The sequence below is a fragment of the Dermacentor albipictus genome, chromosome 1 (genome assembly GCF_038994185.2).
Source record: "Dermacentor albipictus isolate Rhodes 1998 colony chromosome 1, USDA_Dalb.pri_finalv2, whole genome shotgun sequence".
Lineage (NCBI taxonomy): Eukaryota > Metazoa > Arthropoda > Arachnida > Ixodida > Ixodidae > Dermacentor > Dermacentor albipictus.
The window spans coordinates 411,002,943-411,012,498 of record NC_091821.1 but is presented as its reverse complement, the minus strand read 5'-3'; positions in this window follow the sequence as shown (position 1 = coordinate 411,012,498).

Here is a 9,556-nt window from a genome sequence, read left to right as displayed (position 1 = left end):
TTGCGCTAAAGGTCGCTCCAAAGTATCACAGAAAGTGTTGCAACAGATGTCGCTGACTAAATCCCCTTGAGCTTGCTCAGAAGGCCAAGCAAAACAAAAGCGACATGACCAAGTTCACTAGCACGCAAATGCATCGCACCTTGTGCTCTTCATTCTCTTAGCCGTTTTGCCTTTTTTTGGCTCCCTCTTCGCCTAGTCTTGAGCAATTGTGCAAAAACATATGCACTGACAACTCGAAGGATTCATGCATATAATCAGTTGTCTATTTTCGCAATGTGTCTGGATTGCCTCGGTTTCGAAATTTTCTGAGATAAGAAGGAAAACAGAGAAAAGTCATTCCGCAATCGCCAAAAACACACAAAATAAAGAGAAAGCAAGACATGGCGTAATCCTACGTAATACAAACCAGCTGAGAATTGTAGGTTCATAAAGCATGAGACTCACAAAGGCGCATTCACAAGTGGATCCTCGTGGCACTTCTTCTGCGTTGAACTGTTCTACCTCGCAATCAGTGCTTAGCAATGAGCCTGACTGCGCAAGCCTAATATCTCGGCTGCTGAGCAGGACCCCTGTTGTGTCAGCGTTCTGCTGCATGACAGAATACAAAAGTAGGCATATGCCTTGTCCTCCCACCACAGGCTGCACTTCTCGGGGCTTCACAAGGGAAAAGAATTAGTTTTGAACATGAAAAGCCAAAAGAGGCTCATAAGTCAGCGTTATACGAAACAAGTATGAAATTAGAAAGAAAAAGAAGAAATTATTTCGTAAAATAATCAACGGCTCCCTTTCACGGATAGCAACGATTCAAGTAAATTACTTGCGAAAGACATCATTAAAATTTTTAACGAAGCGAATACCGTCTGACCTAAAAACAGGAAAAATTAATTGCATAGCGATTCCCACAACATATTTGAAGGAGGAATGAGGAAAGCGGAAAATTATATTGAGCACTATATTTAAGAAAACCAGCGCATATTGCCCGCTATTCATTCAAAAAAGAATGCGCGAGGTTGCATGCTTATCTCGCGACGAGTACAAGAGAACAAGATGGAAAAAAAAGACTATGCACGTAGACAGCCAAAAAGAAAAACAAAAAAACGGCATTTCGGAGCGCCCTCAAAAAACGGCAACCTCAAGCACTCGTTACGAGAGGATAACAAAACTGGAATGGGAAGGTGATAGCAACTAGAGGAAAGCAGCGGAGACTAAAAATTCGCCCATCTCTGTTGCAGCAAGGAACGCCAACCATTCATACAAATAAGTGGACGCGAGACTGCAAGAATGAAAAAAAAAGTAAAATGAAGGAACGTCATTAGGGTTATCTGGGTTCTTTGTTGCGTCGTGCTTTCTCCGAGGACTTTCAAAGAAAGCGCAGGTCTTTTAGCTTGATGTTAGTATTTCCGAATATTTGTAGCGCATTGTAAGGTTTTTCACTATCTTCACTTTCTTGTTAACCTATATTTATTTATTTAGTTTTGCTCCTGCAAGGTGACTTCATGTTGATGGTGCCCGGGTTCGAAGAAGCTTTTCGTCTTCGTGACGTTTCCTTCTTACATTGGCAAAAATAATTTTTTTTTTATACCGTTCTTCGACTTGAGCAATAGAGGACGAGGATAGCGAGCTACAAGTAATCAAGTAAGTAGAACTGAAACATACGTCTTTTCGGTGACGCAGCTTGAGGATGGGAAATAGCTGTGTGAGCTACTGAAGGGGAGGCAGGAAAAGAGAATGATGGAGTGTTTTCAGGCAGAATGGCTGATAAAGAACTAAAAGAAATTCTAATAGCGAAGTCTGAACTTGAACGCACAACGTCGAACACGACAACAGTGCTGCTCGGTGGCTGTGCCACCCTCACTACGCGCTCCTCCTGCCTCAGAGGCCAGCCGTATTCAAATGACCGAATAAATTTTTCGGCACGACAACCCGAGTAGCGGCGCGTAAAAGGGGGTCATAATGTGGAAGTGCTGCATTTTTATTGCCACACTGTGTTTTATGGCAGTAGTTGGTTTTCTTTTTTCACTGGGGCGCATTAACCTCATAATTTTAAGCGCTTAAGAGAGCCCGTGAACTACTGAATGCGCTCACGTAAGATTCAGTGCGTTTGTACCGATTGCATTTGTGTTAAATCTGAGCTCTTTCCTAGCAGCGGCCCATATTATGATGGAGACGAGAGCAAAAGACATTAACGTAAACGGAAGCCGTGATTAGTGAGTTTCCACATTCAAGACATGGAACATTATGGCCATCGTGCTGAAAAGTCGTACATGTGCCAAATTGGAAAACATTCCTTCTTTGTGGAGGCAGCAGCATGTCGTCAACGTATTGTCAATAAAACGCAAGAAAGAAAAGGCTACAGGGAAACGAGACGAGTGCGATTCCTGGCAATAGCGTCGTGCAATGGGATTATTGTGAGCTCATCTACCGAAGCAGAAAACATTGCGTCATCCTATATTTATGCCCATAGCAGGACGAAGGTCTCTCGCAGCGATCGCCAATCACCCATGTCTTGCGCTAGCTTATTCCAAATAGTGCCCGAAATTTTTCAGGTTTCATCATCCGACCTAACTTTATGCCGTCCTCGACTGCGCTTCCTTTGGCCTGGTACCCATTTTGTACGTCTAATGGTCAACTTGTTATCTACCCTAGGGCTTAAATGGCCTGCCCCGCTCTATTTTTTTCATCTTGATGTCAACTAGAATATAGCATATCTCCGTTTACTCACTGATCCACGTTATTCTCTTCCTGCTTCTTAAGATTTTCCTGCTATATGTATTTGGTGGAGGCAAGGCTTTCCTTTTAATTAATTTATTCGCCTAATAATAAAGAATGCCTCTTAACATTACGCCTAACATTTTTCCTTCCATCGCTCTTTGTCAGCTCCTTGTTCTCGAGCTTATTTTTTTAAAATCAAAGTTTATGCCCCATACGTTAGTGCCGGTAGAATGTATTGATTATAAGCTCTTCTTTTAAAGGACCGTGGTAAGCTCCCAGTCAGGATTTGTCAATGCCAGCCGTATGCACGGCAACCCATTTTTATTATTCTGTAAAAGTATTTTTCATGACCAGAGTCTCAAGTGAGTAATTAACCTAGACAAACGTACTCCTACACAGACTCTAGAGGCTGTCTGGCGATCGTTAATCCTTGTTTCCATCTTCTGCATATTAATCTTGAACCATACTCTTACCCTTTCTCGGTCATGGTCCTTAATCATTCATTGCAATTAATCCACAGTCTTGCTGAAGGGGACTAAACTGAGACTGACGCAGAAAGGTGGAGAGACAGAGAACATCGAGTTAAGCATATTTATTTCTCTTAAGTCGCCATCTTACGCTGCGTTTCACGCCCTTGCTTATAGCAAGAGGCGTCAGTGCGACAAACTCGAACTCGCGAAGCATGATAATTCAACACTGCTGAGGCAATAATTAACATAGAGATTGAGCAGCATTGTTTAGCCCGCTTCCGCGGGTCACTAACGCTGGCCTAATTGAATTTTCTGGTGGCGAAGCGCCACGCGTGTATGGCTTTCCAGGACGCAGGCCACAGTTTTTATTTACTAAGGGCGCGTTCATAGTGGGACGTTATCGGCGCGCGCGCGAGCGTTGCTTGACGCTACGCGCGTCGTAGCGCATTTTATGCTGGCTGCGCCACTGCGCCGAACTACAGACGCTGTTGCTCTCGTCAACGTGTCGTAACGCGTGCGTGCGCTCGCGCTACGTCGCACTATATTTAGCCCTTAAAAAGAAGAGAACGCTAAGATGGCGCGGCATGAGAAAAACTTGTTAACGCTACAGTACACACACACAGGAAAAGCGAGAAATAAAGTGTGTACATAGATCGTGTTTGGTTGGAATACTGCATTTTAACCGCGATTAGAGTAACTTAACACTTCTGAAATATGTGCCCCCCCCCCGCACTCCCTCCTCCCTCCCCCACCTCCCAAAAAAGCAAACTCAATGCCCTTCCGCTCTGTGAAGAAGGATGAGCAGCCAAGCTGTGTATGGCGGCCCCTTAATGGTTAACTGCACTTCCGCTGTGGGTTGGCTCGGCATTGCACCATCTTCGGAATCGGCGCACGTATAGGGAGTGCTCAACGCCTGCTTCACCTCCACCGCGGGTCGGCCCAGCATTGCACTAAGTACGGGATTTTGTGTCTACACACGGACACGACCCTAGGGGAACTATCGCTCAACATCTTGCTTCACTGTGAAAATAAGAAAGAAGAAGAAAACCACTTTTATTGTAAGAAGAGGCTCTAAACAAATGAACGTGCAAATACGCAAAGCGAGTACCCACGCCGCCGCGAAGTTCATTTGCGAGCTCGTGGTTACGTCGGGCGAGTTGAGTGTTTCGTCTCTCGCCATGTTAATTTTTCATCATAAACACTGTCTTTGACATGAACTGGTCTCACTCATCCAGGGATTTACTTTCATTTACCGAGTGGGACGTACAAGTGGCCATCGTTTTATAATACGTGGTGCGAATGTTGGGCTACTAAAGGGCATCAGCTTCCACGAAATAAAGTTTTTGTATGGCGCAAGTGGCAGAAACAAAGCGGAAGTCTGTCTTTGTTTTTGCGCATTTAAGAACGTCGGCTTGAAGTGGCGGTGGTTGCAGTGATGACGACCGCTTTTTTGAATGCCGAATTCTGTTCTTTCTTTCTTTCTTTTTTTTTGGGGGGGGGCATTTCTTCACCACAAGTAAATAATTATACCTGGAAAGCTCTAGCGAGTCAGGTTCAGGACTTCGACTTAGTACTGGCAGTGGTGAGGACGATTTAGTGCGTCCACTTATCTGCCATGAGTAGACGCGGTTCGACAAAACTCTTTGCCACCGGCATCCTTTCGATTCCTTTTCCATTCCATTTCATCATGGGGGTCCCGGTCAAGGCGGCCGTATTTCGATGGGGGCGAAATGCGAAAACACCCGTGTACTTAGATTTAGGTGCACGTTAAAGAACCCCAGGTGGTCGAAATTTCCGGAGCCCTCCACTACGGCGTGCTTCATAATCAGAAGGTGGTTTTGGCACGTAAAACCCCATAATTTTTTTTTAATCTCATGGGGGATGTTCAAAGCACATCGATTTCTGTGCCACGTAATATTGCGCTTTATAGAGATCATTTTTGTCGTCTTGCCTATCTCCTATTCAAATTCTGAAATAAGTATTTGCCATTCAAGGACAAAAGAAGCTTGAAAAAATGTAGTGTTTATATTGCATTAATGAAACCTGCTCATAATGAAAGAGTGACAGAAAAATTTGGTAATGTTAGTTGTTTGCTAAAACAAGAGTTGGCGCGCAAGGGTTTACGGAGGACATCATTTTATTGTAAAATAGCAAGACTCAATTTAGCAAATGTTGAGATCTCTTAGTTAGCCATACCAACCAAAATAAACAAAGAATGCACTTATGAATCAGTGACGTCACACTGACCTAAGGCGGAAGGCTTTCCGCACAAAATTAAAGCGAAATACAACTTTTACTTTCGTGAGCCAGGCCCTCTCATGCGGCGGCCGCATTCTAAAAACAATCATTCAGAGCATGTTAGAGATCCCGAGATGGTCAAAGTGATTCCCGAGTCCTTCAATACGATGTCTCTCATAGCAGCTGTGGTACTTTGGGTGGTTAAACGCTAGAAATGACGACTACTTTTGTGTCTCTCTCCGTTCCTATATGCATCCCTTCCAGGATGAGTTCGAGGTTCAAAACAAAGCTTATAAAAAGAAAAGCAACATGGTAGTGAAAATAAAATAAAGCTTCTTCAAGGTATTCTGACATAGGATAGTTTTCTTACTGATCGTTTAACTTGTCTTTTTAAGTGGGCCTAGTTCTGGCAAAAAATGAAAAAAAAACAAGAACAAGTGGCTGACGAAGCAACTGCTCCGGGTCTCAAACTGTCACGCTGATTCAAGAGCGCATAAACTGCACGGCGACATATATAAACCCGGAACTCGAATAATACGGCTTTCTACCCTCTACGAACACAAGGCACCGGTGCATCGGAGTTCTTGGTCTATAGCCCCGTTGAGATGAAGTAGCGCATCAGATTTAATATGGTGCATTACGGTTAGTGCAACGCATCAGGGTTTACATGTAGCGAATCACCCTGTGTACGATGGTGCCGGCACATGGCGTCACCCATCGAAGGCAAAGCATCGCTTCCATACGCGTCCGGCGCCACGTCACGCCGCAGCTCAGCGAGCTAAGCACATCCACAGCAAATTCCATTTCCCAGAATTACTAATGCGATGTGATTGCGTTCACATACACAGTGAAAGTCGACTTATTCGTCTCAATCCAACCCCACCTGGCGAAGTGATGTGACGCGCTTTCCTAGCATTAGGCCCGTTCACATGGATGCGATGAGATTGAAAGTTGATGTGATGCGATGCGATGCGCCACTTGTCGCAGTGACGTAAATGCGGCTAAGAATGTAGAAGCTAGAGATGTGATGTAGCCGCGAGGTTGGAAACACCAAAATGTTGAGGCGGAAGAGGACGTCGAGTTTAGCATGCCTTTCTTGCATCGCGTCTTTGGCCTGCGTCTCATGGACAGGCTTTTAGCAAGAATCTCAGTGAGACAAGCACGAACACACGATGATCAGTAACTGAGCACAGCTCAGACATGAGCCTAGAGATCGAGCGGCATTGTTTAGCACGTTATGCGGGATACAATACCTCTGGTGTAATTGAATTTGCTGGCGTTGAAGCACCGCCCCCTTCTAGTTTTCTGGTTCGTGGGCGAAATGGAAGTTTTTAATAAAAGGCACCGGGAATGGTCAAACCTTCTCGTATTCCAGCCCATTGAGACATGACATGCCTGCGGCAAGGTGTGTAACAAGAGGAGGATTAATCTGGCTTCAAGCCTACAAAACCAACATCGGCATTGCGGTGTCTCCGGCAAATTCACTTATGCCTCCCAGTTCCTGGGATTGTTAAGAAGGCAGACTTGTCACCGCTAGCACTGAAGCAGTTGTCTCTACTTCTCCTACGCGAGTCGTTATTTTGACGGCGTATACACATTTACACGGTCGGCTCCACCAATTCCAAGAACTCTGCCGGTGCAGTGGTTGTTCAATCCGACGCCGTCTCTTTGCAACCTGAATACTCCGCGCATAAATTTACAACATACATAGGTTTGGTGCAAAGCTATAAGGCGAATGACTTATTCAGTAGCTGTTCTTTTTCTGTAAAGAAGCTTCAACAACGTTATAGAAAAAAGACGTATGTGCTTCTGCAAGCATGATGATGTCAGTCCCACAGCACGAGAACCGACATGCACGTAAAACACAAAGAAACTACACAATAATACTTGTAATTGGAAATCGCGTTAATGTCGTTTCCGTTCAAACTAAACCACAGCATTTTGATTGGTTCTCTTTTGCAGTTCGGTATAACCAAAAAAGAAAGCAGAGGATCAAGAAAAAAACATTTGTTAAAGGTAACAACATTCTTTTTTTCAACTCTGCGTAAGATATTGCTCCGATAAATCGATAAAATATCTTAAAGTGTAGCCGCCAACGATACTCAGCGGCCAATCTCAGCGGCTTTTCCTTTTAAGATTTTCTCGCTATTTCTATGTGTTTTCCCCAAGGTGGCTTTTGCTGGCTTCATTTGGTACCACGGTTATGTTGCTCTACCGTAGTCCTGAGTTGCTGTGTTTTCCTTGTGTTGACAATGTCGGTGACCTTAGCATTTGCGATGGAGGCACGAAAGCGCCCGCACAATGCGCTCAAGGTGCAGCCGAAGGTTAAACAAGTGGGTGACTTCGTAAGTGGTTGCTTCACTATTACAGCCATTTATTTTGTACTACATGTCTCTTTATTCTATATATGTTATGTGTGGCTAGCTCTAGGCAGCGGCTATGTGAGAGTAAAACCCTCGTAAGAAGTTTGTAATAGAATATGCGGCACCCATAATCAGGAGTTAGAAAGAAAGCTACTTTTCAAAAGAACACCTTTTTATACGCCTGAGCTGAATCTCTCAGAAAACGGAACTTTTATAAAGGGAACTTTTTTGCCTGATTCCTTGACGTTCCGTTTCACGAGAATCTACTATACCATTATGGCATGTGGAACAATGAAAACTGTTCCGGAGCAAGTCACTTGTTACATTTAGGGCTTCGTCACTTCATTCACGTATTCACGTAAAGAAAACAACAGAAGAAAAACAGAGATAAAGAACCAATCAGAACATTCACGCACACACACACACACACACGCACGCACACACACACACACACACACACACACACGCACGCACACACACACACACACATATATATATATATATATATATATATATATATATATATATATATATATATATACATACGCGGCTGGGATGCAATCATCGCATGGTACTCATGCCAAAATGTTTTTCAGTAGTTACGCTCAAAAATTAAGATAGCACAAAAGTAGATTGGCGCCAGCAAGTTATGGGCCAACTAAAATAAGTGAGGCTCAGAGATTACGGCTCCCGAAGGATTAGTCAGCTCAGTGTACACAAGAAGATCTCTTAAAACCTCGAGACCTTATCCTTTGTTTACTGAGACCCGACCATAATTCAATACCCTTCGCACAGAGATCATTGACACGACTCTGAAGGATCTCGCGAAAGTAGTCGTATAGTGTGGACCGCCGATAAGAGTGTACTTCCCAGAAGCTTCCACGGTGCAGAAGTGAACGCACTGAAAAGATGTATTTCATTGTTTGGTGCAATAAATTTAATGTTATTACTAGAATGTCCAGTATATGGCCGAAATAGAGATAGTTATACAATAGAGGTGGCTTCGCGTGTTCATAAAATAATAAAACAAATTAAGTTTTGGCGTTTTACTTGTCGAATCTACAATATGATTATGAGGCACGCCGTAGTGTGGGACTCGGGCTTACTGTCGCCCACCTAGGGATCTGTAAGTGTGCTTCCAATGCAGGGCACACGGGTATTTTTGAATTTAGCCCCCATCGAAATGCGGCCGCCATAGCAGGGACTCGATGTCGGACCCTCGGGCCACGCCTTCATCCAACCGGGTCTTTCGTCACAATTTCTGTTGCAACGAGTTAGTAAGCAATCAACGGGTGTCAATATACCCAAGTATGTGAAGCGACAGTCAGTTCATCCGATACTGTAATGCATATTATAATAAGCACTTGGAATAGGTTCGAAATGAATGCGACAGTTTCTTAATGTCGGACAGGGACAAATGTTCGGCTGGGCTGTAACAACTGTTTGTCAATAAACAAAGAAAAAACAAAACTGTTATGTTTTAGAAATCCACTTAAAGCAACGGTTACAAATTTACCCTTGTTTCTACACTGTCGTACTTGCCAATCGTGTCAGTGTGCCCCTGTAGAATATGTTAACTCCATTAAATACCTTGGCGTTTTCTTTGACAGTGACCTCTCATGGAATGATCACATGACGTATCTTTGCGGCAGGCTCAGAAGTGCTTCCTCGCTGCTTTTTAATATTAAATCCATTGTTCCGATGCCTGTAAAAATCACTATCATGCACGCCTTAGCATACAGTGTGTTACGTTATGGCATTACATTGTTCGGG